This window comes from Limulus polyphemus, unplaced genomic scaffold, assembly GCF_000517525.1.
Source record: "Limulus polyphemus unplaced genomic scaffold, Limulus_polyphemus-2.1.2 Scaffold1083, whole genome shotgun sequence".
In the NCBI taxonomy this organism is placed as follows: Eukaryota; Metazoa; Arthropoda; class Merostomata; order Xiphosura; family Limulidae; genus Limulus; species Limulus polyphemus.
In genome coordinates, this window is record NW_013666693.1 from 260,805 (window position 1) to 273,812 (window position 13,008).

The 13,008-nt window shown below is 31.5% G+C and overlaps 1 protein-coding gene across 1 annotated transcript in view; it reads left to right on the plus strand.

Moving 5' to 3' along the window:
* Positions 1–1,213: 1,213 nt before the first annotated feature.
* Positions 1,214–13,008, plus strand: part of LOC111086420 — a 30,254-nt gene continuing 18,459 nt past the window's right edge. Inside the window, exon 1 of the mRNA XM_022389171.1 lies at positions 1,214–1,324. The gene's annotated coding sequence lies outside the window, so the exon portion shown is untranslated. The remainder of the gene's footprint in view (positions 1,325–13,008) is intronic.

A 13,008-nucleotide genomic window follows, 5' to 3' on the forward strand; every position in this document is an offset into this window, starting at 1 on the left:
TATTATTTTAAAAGATTGCCTTACTTTAAATTTTAGTTCAACTATCAAAATATTTCTTATTTTAAAAAGTTGCCTTAGTTTAAACTATGAAGAGAGCCACAAGTTCCACTGATACAGAATACTTCAATTTTCACTATCGAAGAGACTTCCGGATTGTATTGAATAATACAGTTTTAAACAGAAATAAATGATACTAGTTTTTACTAATACATGTGATTCGAAATTTGGCTACCTTAGCTTCAAGTTAGTTTTAACGAATAGTGAACATACTAGTTTTAACTAAACCGCTAACCCTTAGCTTCAACTGACTTTATTAATTATAACTGTTACAGCTGTTATTAGTTACTATTACTAAAAAAGGACTTTTTCAACTATTGTTGAGAACTTTATTGCCCACTACGACAGAAAACATGATATCATATATATATATATAGGACTCAGATCTGAACTGTTACACAAGCTCCAGCTTGAATAGAAGGTTTTAGTTCCACGCACTTCGACAAAAGACTCTTGCTTCAAGGTTTAGCAGTTGACTTTTGTTAAACTGTAGCAGAATCAGTCAATAAATAAACTCTAAGTGATGTATAAATTGGCAAGAATTTGACATCTTTTAATCATTTCTTTCTCGATATTGTATTTTACAGATATATTCGTATAACCTATAAGCTACAAATAAGTTACTACTTATTTTATAGCTAGCAAAGAGAACCAGGGACAACATATTCTTTAATAATTGTGTCCCGTCTTCAAACACTATTTTAATCATTGTTTTTCTTAATTATCAAATATTTTTAAAACAGTTATACCAAAATATCCCTGTGGTATCGTTAATTGGTTTTGTTGAACCACGTTAGACTGGCCACATTCTAAGCCGTAGAGAAAAGGAAAATATCTCGATCAAACAAAACCCTACCATGTTCACGATGTCACGGACTTGTTGAATAGAAAAGGAGGTCCTTATGACTGAAAGCTCTTATTGTCGGTGTACATGGTTATTTGTCATCCGCCCACTGAGTTACAGAAGAAAAAACAACGTTCTCACATTTCTGCTTCTTGAAGAAGTGTTTTAGTAGGTGGTTGTTTGTATTCAGGAACCAAAATTGCAGTAACCCTACCCGGGCCTATCTGAAACGTATGTAAACTTAAGCAACCAATCGCTAGCAAGCTTTTCTTGCACGCATAACTTTGCGACAGATTCGATCCACACCCCCAACACCGAATGTCGGCCTCAAAAGAAGCAGTGAGCTGGTGTAGGGGAAACAGTAGACGAACATCCTCTCCGTTATCAGACCGGTGTTGCCAGCGCAACAAGTGAATACAACAGGTAAGGCTATTCAAGTTGCAATATCTCAACTGTCCCAATGTTCTTACTAGGTTTCTCCAGTATTCTGTAAAGTATAAAGTAAAATTCAATCTAACGCAACATTTTGAATGTTATCATCGGTATCCTGTTGTTACATTTTTATCTTTTACTTCGTTTAGTTCATTATATGATTAAAGACACGAACTAACTTATTTTGTTGAAAAACGAAGCGTCAAACCACCACAAGTAAAACAATAAAACTAATCTCTAAGAAAATATCTCATTCAACAGTTTTTATGTTGTACTCTATGCTTCAAAGGTTAATAGAGTTACGTACACTACTCTCTGTGCATAAATAGCAACTGTAGTATTAATCAAAGCAAGCAATTAATGCTAACATTATATAGCAATTGCTAAAAATCACCCCCTTTCAGTGCCGGTTTTTACAAAAACAGGATTGAAAAAAATAATATCTATCATATCACTGACCGTAAATGTATACATAAAATATTATGTAATCGTATTATATACTATTACAGTTGGATGGTATTTGCTGTAATTGTCTAATAAGCTTACATATAGTGAGTTAAAAACACAACTGGATTATCTACACTACATTCACCAACGAAAAGCTAAATACTGCATAAGCTCCATGTAAAATAATAAAAGTCATGCGACTCATCGGAAAATACTGAAATAAGATACGGATCGTTTTTTGTACTAAAGTACGACTTTTGTAAAAATTAACTATGGCAATGGTTTTTTCAACAATTATGTCAAAACAAGCTAATGAAGTAATAATAAAATCAAGTGTGCCAAAGTCTGAACCTAGTGTTATTACTTATATGGTAAGGAATATAAACCAGTAAACCATTTAATGATTATTTTCAACATACTAAACTATATTCAAAAATGATAGCTGACCGTAAATATTTATTAGGGAAAGTAATAAATATTAACAGTAACCAATAATTTTTAAACACTATATATTACTGGAAAACAAAATTAATACAGCAGTTTATTTTCGTTTATATAGATATTACGACGACTTCTTTACGAGTCGTTGGCATTTACACAGTATCAAACGATCTTCATATTTATTAATTTATTTCCTTCTAAAAGTTTATCACACAATTTTCTTTAGAAATCAGTTATTCTTGAAGTTGGATGTCATAAATAGAGACAAAAAATATCCTGTAGATCTACGTAAGTACTGTATTTGTTTTAATGCAAAATAAGAGTGAACCTAGAAGGAAACTGTCAAAATTAAAATATTAACTAGGATATAGATAAACATTCTTCGCGTAAATTAATTCTTTCCTTTGATTTTTATCATATCATGCACGGGTTATTAGTTCAAACCTAAATTCTTAGAAATATAAACACACAGCTTTATTTGTGTTACACTAACTTAAGAGAAATATAAGCACAACTTTATTTGTGTTAAACTAATTTCAGAGAAATATAAACACACGCACCTTTATTTGTGTCATACTGATGTCAGAGAAATGCAAACACACACACATACGTTTATTTGTGTTACCCTAATGTCAGATAAATATAAACACACACAGTAGTATAAACAAGTGCCTTAATTTGTTTTACATTAATGTAAGAGCTATATAAAAAATTAATTTTAACAGTGTTAACACATCCTTAGTTATGACAGTGAAACCTTGGAGAGTTAATAGGATTCAATACGCTCTTAGTCGTAATATTGAAGTTTTGGCTTATTTAACATCACCTAATACACTCTTAATCGTAATACTAAAATATTGGTCTGTTTAACATAACCTAATACACCTTTAAACGTAATTATTAAATCTTAGCCCGTTTAACATAACTTAATACACCTTTAATTGTAATAGAGAATCTTGGTCCGTTTGACAGAGCTTAACACACTCTTAATCATTGAGTATTCTTGATATGTTAACAGAACTCAAAGCACCCTAAATGGTAATGAATACTGGTAGGTTAAACTCAACACATCCTTAGTCGAAATAGAGAAATATCGGTATGTTAGGAGAACGAAAAACATCCCTAACCATGATATAGAAATCTTGGTACGTTAACAGAAACCAACAACCCTTAACTATAATGCAGAAATCTTGGTACGTTAACAGAAACCAACAACCCTTAAATATAATGCAGAAATCTTGGTACGTTAACAGAAACCAACAACCCTTAAATATAATGCAGAAATCTTGGTACGTTAACAGAAACCAACAACCCTTAAATATAATGCAGAAATCTTGGTACGTTAACAGAAACCAACAACCCTTAAATATAATGCAGAAATCTTGGTACGTTAACAGAAACCAACAACCCTTAAATATAATGCAGAAATCTTGGTACGTTAACAGAAACCAACAACCTTTAAATATAATGCAGAAACCGTGGTACGTTAACAGAAACCAAAGAAAGCATTTTTACGGATTATCCTTAATTTGAATTATTTTTATTATTCACTCTCTAAACGTTTTGTGCTACTAGAAAGTAAAGTTTAAATGAGGTTACATTCGTTTGTTTTAACCAGTAAAACTCGGTGACAAGTAGTAAATAGAATGATAGAAGTGGCTTTACATTTACGTTTTAGTATTTTAAACAGCTTGGCGACTGAATAATCCATAAGAATAAAGTAGTAGAATCAATATTGCATATTTTTGAATAGCTGTGTGTGTGTAAGATATTTCAAAACATTTTAAACATTTCTTCGTTTTAATGTGAGTTTTGCCTTTCTTGCGGAAGAAAATAAGATCTGTCGGATTTGGAAATTTTTGGGGTTAATATTATTTTAATATACCCTGTTTTTACATGAGTTCTATTAAAAGTTAGCTACTCTGTACTCTACGTTCTCCTGTACATTAAGTGTATGTACACTACGTTCTCCTGTACATTAAGTGTATGTACACTACGTTCTCCTGTACATTAAGTGTATGTACACCACGTTCTCTTGTACATTAAGTGTATGTACACCACGTTCTCTTGTACATTAAGTGTATGCACACTACGTTCACCTGTACATTAAGTGTATGTACACTACGTTCTCCTGTACATTAAGTGTATGTACACCACGTTCTCTTGTACATTAAGTGTATGCACACTACGTTCACCTGTACATTAAGTGTATGTACACTACGTTCTCCTGTATATTAAGTGCATGCACACTACGTTCTCCTGTACATTAAGTGTATGCACACTATGTTCTCCTGGACATTAAGTATATAGACAATACGTTCTCCTGTACATTAAGTACATACACACTACGTTCTCCTGTACATTAAGTGTATGCACACTACGTTCTCCTGTACATTAAGTGCATGCACACTACGTTCTCCTGTACATTAAGTGTATGCACACTATGTTCTCCTGGACATTAAGTGTATGCACACTACGTTCTCCTGTACATTAAGTGCATGCACACTACGTTCTCCTGTACATTAAGTGTATGCACACTATGTTCTCCTGGACATTAAGTGTATGCACACTACGTTCTTCTGTACATTAAGTGTATACACAATACGTTCTCCTGTACATTAAGTGCATACACACTACGTTCTCCTGTACATTAAGTATATAGACAATACGTTCTCCTGTACATTAAGTACATACACACTACGTTCTCCTGTACATTAAGTGTATGCACACTACGTTCTCCTGTACATTAAGTGTATGCACACTACGTTCTTCTATACATTAAATGTATGTACAGTACGTTCTCCTGTACATTAAGTGTATGCACACTACGTTCTCCTGTACATTAAGTGTATGCACACTACGTTCTTCTGTACATTAAATGTATGTACATTACGTTCTTCTGTACATTAAGTGTATGCACACTACGTTCACCTGTACATTAAGGGTTATAAAAACACAACGTTCTCCTGTACATTAAGTGTATGCACACTACGTTCTCCTGTACATTAAGTGTATGCCCACTACGTTCTCCTGTACATTGAGTGTATATATACACTACGTTCTTCTGTACATTAAGTGTATACACAATACGTTCTCCTGTACATTAAGTATATGCACACTACGTTCTCCTGTACATTAATGTATGGACACTACGTTCTCCTGTACATTAAGTGTATATACACTACGTTCTTCTGTACATTAATTTGTATTTCATCACTAGTTTTCACTCTACAAACATAAAGTGGTTTAAACGTCAATTTTACTAGAGGGCGACAAACAAAATAATTAGTTAAAAAAAAACACGAATTCTTGTAACAAAAACGAACATGCTGTTCGGCTGAAAAATTTTCCTACTTCTATTCCCAATATAACATGTACAAGTTATTATCTACTTTGTTAATGAAGATGAATAACTTTTTGAAAACGATAATTTTTTTTACTTTTGGCTCACACATATAACATAACGATAACTGACCAATAAATATCTAAATAATCTACACACAGTGTGTTATGGTGTAAAAGTGGGTTCAACATATATCAAAGCTGTATTCAAATAACAATACTGAAATGTGTCACAATTACTGATGTTTCATGGTGTTCTATCCTTTTTCTTACCAAGTTTTAAATAACAATACTGAAATGTGTCACAATTACTGATGTTTCATGGTGTTCTGTCCTTTTCTTACCAAGTTTTAAATAACAATACTGAAATGTGTCACAATTACTGATGTTTCATGGTGTTCTGTCCATTTTCTTACCAAGTTTTAAATAACAATACTGAAATGTGTCACAATTACTGATGTTTCATGGTGTTCTGTCCATTTTCTTACCAAGTTTTAAATAACAATACTGAAATGTGTCACAATTACTGATGGTTGATGGTATTCTGTCCATTCTTTTACCAAGTTTTACTCTCAACCAATAATTTTCTAATGAATTTGTAAACATTTCATAATGAAAGTTAATAATACAGCCTTTGCTTTCAATGGTCCATGAGATAAGTTTAAGGATCTATATGAACTGGAAATACCACCATAACTCAAAGATATGCTTACTATAGCATTAACAATAAACTAAAAGATAAAATATGCAGGGTTTTTATCCTTTTGGAAGAGTGTAGTTTCATTGATCAGTCTTAGTTTACATTGTCTTTAACCTCAAAATCTCGACATGTATATTAAAAATAAGGATAGCTTCTGCAGAACCAGGCTTAAGCTTGCATATAAAACTGAGGCTGGAGACTGTAACTTCAACTGTATATTCTGGCTTATGTTTATTCAGTAAATGCGCATTAGTTTACATTCCATGAATACATGAAGCTTAGGTTTGTATAGATATCATTGCCTGAGATGGCTGGTATTCAGTACATATTCTTACTCAAGCTTAGAGTGCAGAGTCGGTAAAAAATGTCGCCTAGAAGTATACGGGTGATTTTATTGAAGCCTCAGTTCACACACACACATATATATATATATATACGTGTGTATGTTTTAATCAAATCACTCTAATAGAACAAAACCTACTTGAAGTAATTGATTTGATAATATGATTGGTCCAAATTTAATTAATACACAAAATTTATGTTTTATGTTACACGAAATGTAAAATGACACCTTCAATAATTAACTGAGAGCTAGGTAAATAACTTTAATACCAGTAACCAACAATAAACAAATAGAAACGTTGATCAAATGAAATACACTACTGGAACGAATAATGAGGCAACTCCATTGATTTCACTTCTAACTTACTACGACAGGTTAGGCTAACGATTTTAATGTACACAAAGTCTAACTCACAAAAAACAGGGTGATTAAGTACAAGAAAATCAGTAACGATATTAAAACCTTCGAGTATCTTACACTAACAGTGTAGGCCTAACGATATCGGCAAGGATTATGTTTAAACTAACTTAACCTACTTGATTAGGGCAGTATCAATTTGTCTACAAATATTCTTTGAGACAAAAGTTGAGAAATTTTAAGAAATAACTCTAAATGAAAACTGGTGGGTTCTGAGACTAAGTTTTTTTTATTCGTATAGCTTAGGTGTTGAAGATTAACACCCTTCTATTCAGATATAGAGACGAAGAATGAAAACTCTTTGGTCAAAAGTGATGAAATGTCATTTTATGTTGCACATATTTAATTGATCTACCCTTTTAGTTAGCTTTTCGCGGAATTTGGTTTGTATAAATATCTATGTGATATAATATTTTGTTGTTTTTAGTGCATACAGAGTCAAATTTAGTTAGAAATTTTAATGTATCGGGTCCAGCCTAATTATTAAGTTGTGATGTGAAACGAAATTTTTTATTGTAGTTAGACAAAATAGAAATTAAAAACAAATTCAACATATATAGATTATTGAATTCTGTAATAAATTGATTATCGACTTGTAAAAAAAAACGCGAGGTCTAATAAGACGTTTTATTATATTTAGTGGATTCTGAGTATCTTTAATATTAAACTTACCTTTTAGAGTTAGAATGTATACTATCCTGGATAAACTGGGGACGAGAAGTTCGAAATTTCTATTAAGAAAAAGGCTTGAGTGCTTTTTGAACGAGAGAATTAAACAATAAAATAAGTTATACAGGATAGCTTAACTCAAAGATCCATGATTTGAAAGTTTGCAAGTACTTCATAACAAATGAAATGCATTTCATACAAAAATTAATAGGAAACCATTTTATAGGATAAAAGTTCAGTGTGAGAAGATAAACATGCGTATAGTCTAATCTCACCTACATAGTCATATAACAGTTCCAAACATACTGCAAGTCACGTACTGCTAGTATTATTCCATTTTTACTACAAGAACGAATAATCATTTTAAGTTTCTCATAAGAAAAGAAGTTGTAAAAAAATCAAATTTAGTTAGATAGAAGCAAGATCAGAAATTTCAAGTCGGATCGTTATTCACTTCGAACAATTATATTATGCATATTTACAGAGAGAAAAGAAAACTTTCAAAAGTAAATCACCTGCTTAAACTCGGGATTACTACTGGAAAACAAATTTTCTCCCGTCACGTGATGCTTATTACGTATTCAGTCTTTCCTTCTGTTGAAAGTGACGCTTAGACGAAATATCGTTGTTTTGTTTTACTTTTGATCATTTGTAGAAGAGAGTAAACAGGAATGTATGTGCTTTGAATAATTATATAATTTCGTGGTTGTTTTAATGTCGGTGCTGTTATATGCACGATGTTATTTCTTATCAGATTCCACCATGACACACAAAAGTAGGGTTTTGTTCTTTGCACTCTTATCCACAAACAAGTAACAAATTTCGAATAAATGTCCTAGCTAGAATCTTCGTTTGGAGTCAAAAGTTTTGTAGATTTATTTGGAATTTTAAGGTTTGAACCATAAAGAAACAAACAAAAAGGATTTTGAGCAATGTATAAGTATTGCTATAATAAATATTCCAGCTTAATTAATGCTTACAACTATTTTAAACGTAATGATTTGTTTTATCGTGGAATGAGCTTTTACTACTATTCGTTAATCATTATAAGGAAAGAAAGTAGTAATTAAAAAAGACGTTTTCACAGGTCAGGTAAACACCAGCAACTGTAGAGCCATGTTCTATTAATATATTCCTCCTATAAACATCAATAAAAATGCATTATTTTTGGAATTTCTTTCGGATTGTTTTACTTTGCTAATTTACAAGTCACATTCTGATGACATATATCATTAAGATTAGATATGCATAAAACTTGGGACAGACAACCTACCGACTAAAAACAGCCTTAACGTAAACTATACGACGTTCCTTAGACATCAATCTAAAGAACTGTTTGAGTTCATCGAAATTTGAAAAATATTTCTTTGCGTGTTTTTTAAGACAAATGAACTCAAGAAATTAGTCATTTTAATTTAGTTACAAATGTTAACGCAATTATGTGGTAATTGTAAATAATTAAAGTTGAGGTTTTTATACCTTGTCTTTTCAAAGGATTTTTAATACAAAAAGAGAATAAATAAATTATCAAACATAGATCTCAAGTAAATCTCCAACCATTGAAAGGAAACAAAAATAACATAGTTTCATTTTCAGCGTCAATAAAGTGTAGGTTTAAGTTTAACGATAGTTTTCGCTGTGGCGAGTTCTCCATACAGAGCAGAAAGCTAGTAAAGTACGTGAGGATTTAGCTTCTGTTATAATTTCTACATAGATAATTAATATTGTTATATATATATATATATAATTAATACTTGAATCCCTCAGTTCTTGTCTTTCTTTACCTCAATTCTGTAATATTATGTAACATACGACCATCTCAGAGTTTGTGCCCTTGTTTTCGTACTTCCCGATAAATGCAAATAGATACTGTAAGCGTGCATTTCTCCATTGCATTCGTGTACGGGAGATGTGTTTGCTCATTATCTAATGTTCTTAATATTTAATTTCCTTTGTTGTATAATTCGTAATTGGCAATTTCTGCCTGTAACACTATTTACCTACAATGACATTCCATACAATACGTGGAAATGGAATAGGTGCAACTGACAAACTGAAGATGAATTAAATATAGAATCTGAATCGACACATTCATGGCAAAGTCAAGGCTGGAACAATAAAAGAAGCCTCCGCTTTATTATATACAATCTGCTCAGTATTCAACTAAGATAAAAACGCGGTAAAATATCTGTTTGTTATTGTTGTTGTAGTCAATTTCATTATATTGTTTGAAAGGATACCTGTATTAAACAAATGTATATAATAATGTATACAGGCAATCTGTTGCTTAGGTAATGCTACTATTGCTTGCTAAGAGAAACATGAAGCATAAACTTGTGTGAACATATCCGTGCTATATATTTAAAAGGGATTAATTTTCCTTTTGGAGAAAATTTATATTTCAGGCTCTTATCAATATGCCCCCTGCGGACTTATAACTCTAGAAACCAGGTTTTGATACCCGTTGTGTTCAGAGAACAGATAGCTTATTGTATAGCTTTGTACTTAATTACAACCAACCAACCAACTTATCAATATAAGTCTCCCAGGTAGCTTCTGCAATTCTTAATTTAGTAGAAACAGAAGTACTCAATTCATTATAGAAAGTGAAAATTAATGCTTTTCTACGGATGATGAGATACAATATACAGTATATTGTCTGTAAATATAAAAAAAACTCAATGGAATTTCGATTGATACTGATATAGCATAATTAAATCCTCCAACAAAAGCTACAATGTTCGTCTAACACATTCTGCTAAATTTATATGAAACATGCTGATGTAAACATAAGGTTAGCCTGATGTAATCTCTGTCTGTAATCAATTTATTAATACATTTAAAAAAATCAAAACGACCCTCATAGCCTTTGCCCATCACTTTCGGAATACCAAGAACACCTTGTGACTGAACAGACGCTTGTGAAACACTGAAAAAACTTGGTGTTTTTCTACAGTTGTATACATGGAATATCAAAGTTATGTAGAATAATTGTGTGTTATAAATCCAGTAATAGCTAATATGTTTCATAAAAAAAGATTAACTGAATATATTTGTTGATGGATAAATTAGTTAATTTATGTGAAAGTTTTCAAATATACTTATACGTAAGTGATTAGTAACTATTTAAAAAAAAACACAGTTTGATAGATCCAGGAGTCCTTTTATTTTAGGAGCAAACAAATAAAAGAATAATAGCAAATTAATTATTCCACTATAATAATTTTGTAGCTCCATAATAGGTAAAGATGCAAATGAGATATAACATATTTTAAAGATATATTAACAAAAAACTTTGTGCATCAGCTCATCAAAATATTCAAAATAGAGATGTTAAATATTAGGAAACGATACATCCGTTTATCCTAACTTAAAACATGCTGTGCAGAAAAGTTATATTTTTCTAGGTTGGCTGGAAAAGAAATGTTAAACAGTTAGGTTTGTGTTTTTGCTTAAAAATAGGTGTTCAGCATTGGAAACTTTGGACCCATCTCTATTGATTTACATATGTTCGACTTTGCTAAACTTTGGATTTTTCTTTCTTAACATAAAGAAGTTTAGTATTTTGTCACGCTGTTCGCGTCTTTATTGACTTAGAAAACCAGCCTTCTGCAAAGTTAAATCTATTGTTGTTGGCCCGAAGAAGAGCAATTGCTTAAATATAACTTTTTTCCAATAACTTTGTTTCAAGCTCATTTGTTTATTTTATGAAACTAATAAAATTTAACAGTTGACATATTGTTTTTAATTAAAATAATACAATTCATAACGTTCTATGCGACATAACGATTATTAAGTAAACCTAGTTTAGAAGCGAAACAATACCTTGAAATAATATTAAAGCCTTTTCCCCAAAAACCACATAAGCAGGCAGTTCAAGCGTGAGGTAATTCGTTGGCTGGCTAGCCTCGTTGCGAGCATCTCAACATTATGTTCAGATATCCGAATTATTAAGATCAAGCCACAGCCTTATGTAATATTTGAAAACAATTATATCAAAAATGAAATAGCAATTGTGAAATTTCAGAATAAATTTAGAAAAAAAAAAGATTTCGAGTTCAAATTTATAAAATATCTAGAGATGTGATCAAAATATGTGGCAAGTTTTCAAACAGTGTCTTGGAGGCAAAGCCAATGAAAATTGTTAAAATATATATATGAACTGGAATATTGAGTATGAATGAAGAGTATTTTATCGCAGAAAAAATTTATATAAACATATTTTGGAGATAGAAATATACTCTTTACAGTGGACATGATGATAGTGTGTGTGTGATAACTTCGAGGTGGCTTTGTAAAGTTGGTTAACTGCAGGAAGTTAAGCACAAAGCTACACAATAGGCTATCTGTGCTTTGCCCACCACTGGTATCGAAACCCCGTTTCTAGCGTTTTAAGTCCGTAGACATACCGTAGATATGTAGATAAAAATAAACACTCATGGAGTAAAACTTTGTGAATATGCCTCAAAGTCAAATAAATCTGTATTTTTCTCGGGTTTAATAATAAAAACCAATATGATTGAAATAATTATAAATAACGTAGACTCAATCTTCTTTAACAAATAACTCGAGAGAAGTCGAAGATCTGTGTCGATAGTCTTATTATTCAGAAACTGAAAAGCCCGAGTTTGAAAAAAGTTTAAAAAGGCATGTTATTTACACACCACAGAATAATTAGTAATACCACCTTATAGAACACCATAAGGGTTTCATGTTGTATCTTTACACCACCTTATAGAACACCATAAAAGTTTCATGTTGTACCTTTAACGTATAAACCATACAAACAGATTGGAACCGCCCAACAATACTTCGACAAACTGAAGTGATAACGTCTTTAAATTTTTTTAAGTTTTATTGTCCCGATGGATATTTTATTTTTACAGACATCGGTTGCATTTTTTGTAGATTTGACTTTAGAGTCTATTTTGATTTATGTAGAGGACGATTAGTAATAGGTAACGTTTTCACAGAGGTATTTGAAATATTTAAATTATTTATTTTTCCTACAATAAACTTCATAGTTCTTTCATCCGTAAGGGTTTTGGGCCAATGGCGTTTGCTACGACTTTGAGTTAGATGGTTCTAAGAAAAATTAGAAGCGCTATCTACAAGCAAGTATGTTTCAAATAATCTTACATCTGTGGTTTGGAAGAATAACAATATAATTCAATAGTGAATTATAAATTTAAATCCAACCAAACCAAAGTGATGGGGGACTTTCTTGATAAACACAAGATCCAGCTATTATCTTCTCTACTGCCAGTGGTTAGGGTGCTCGACTCGCAATCTGCGGGTCGCGGATTCGAATCTCCA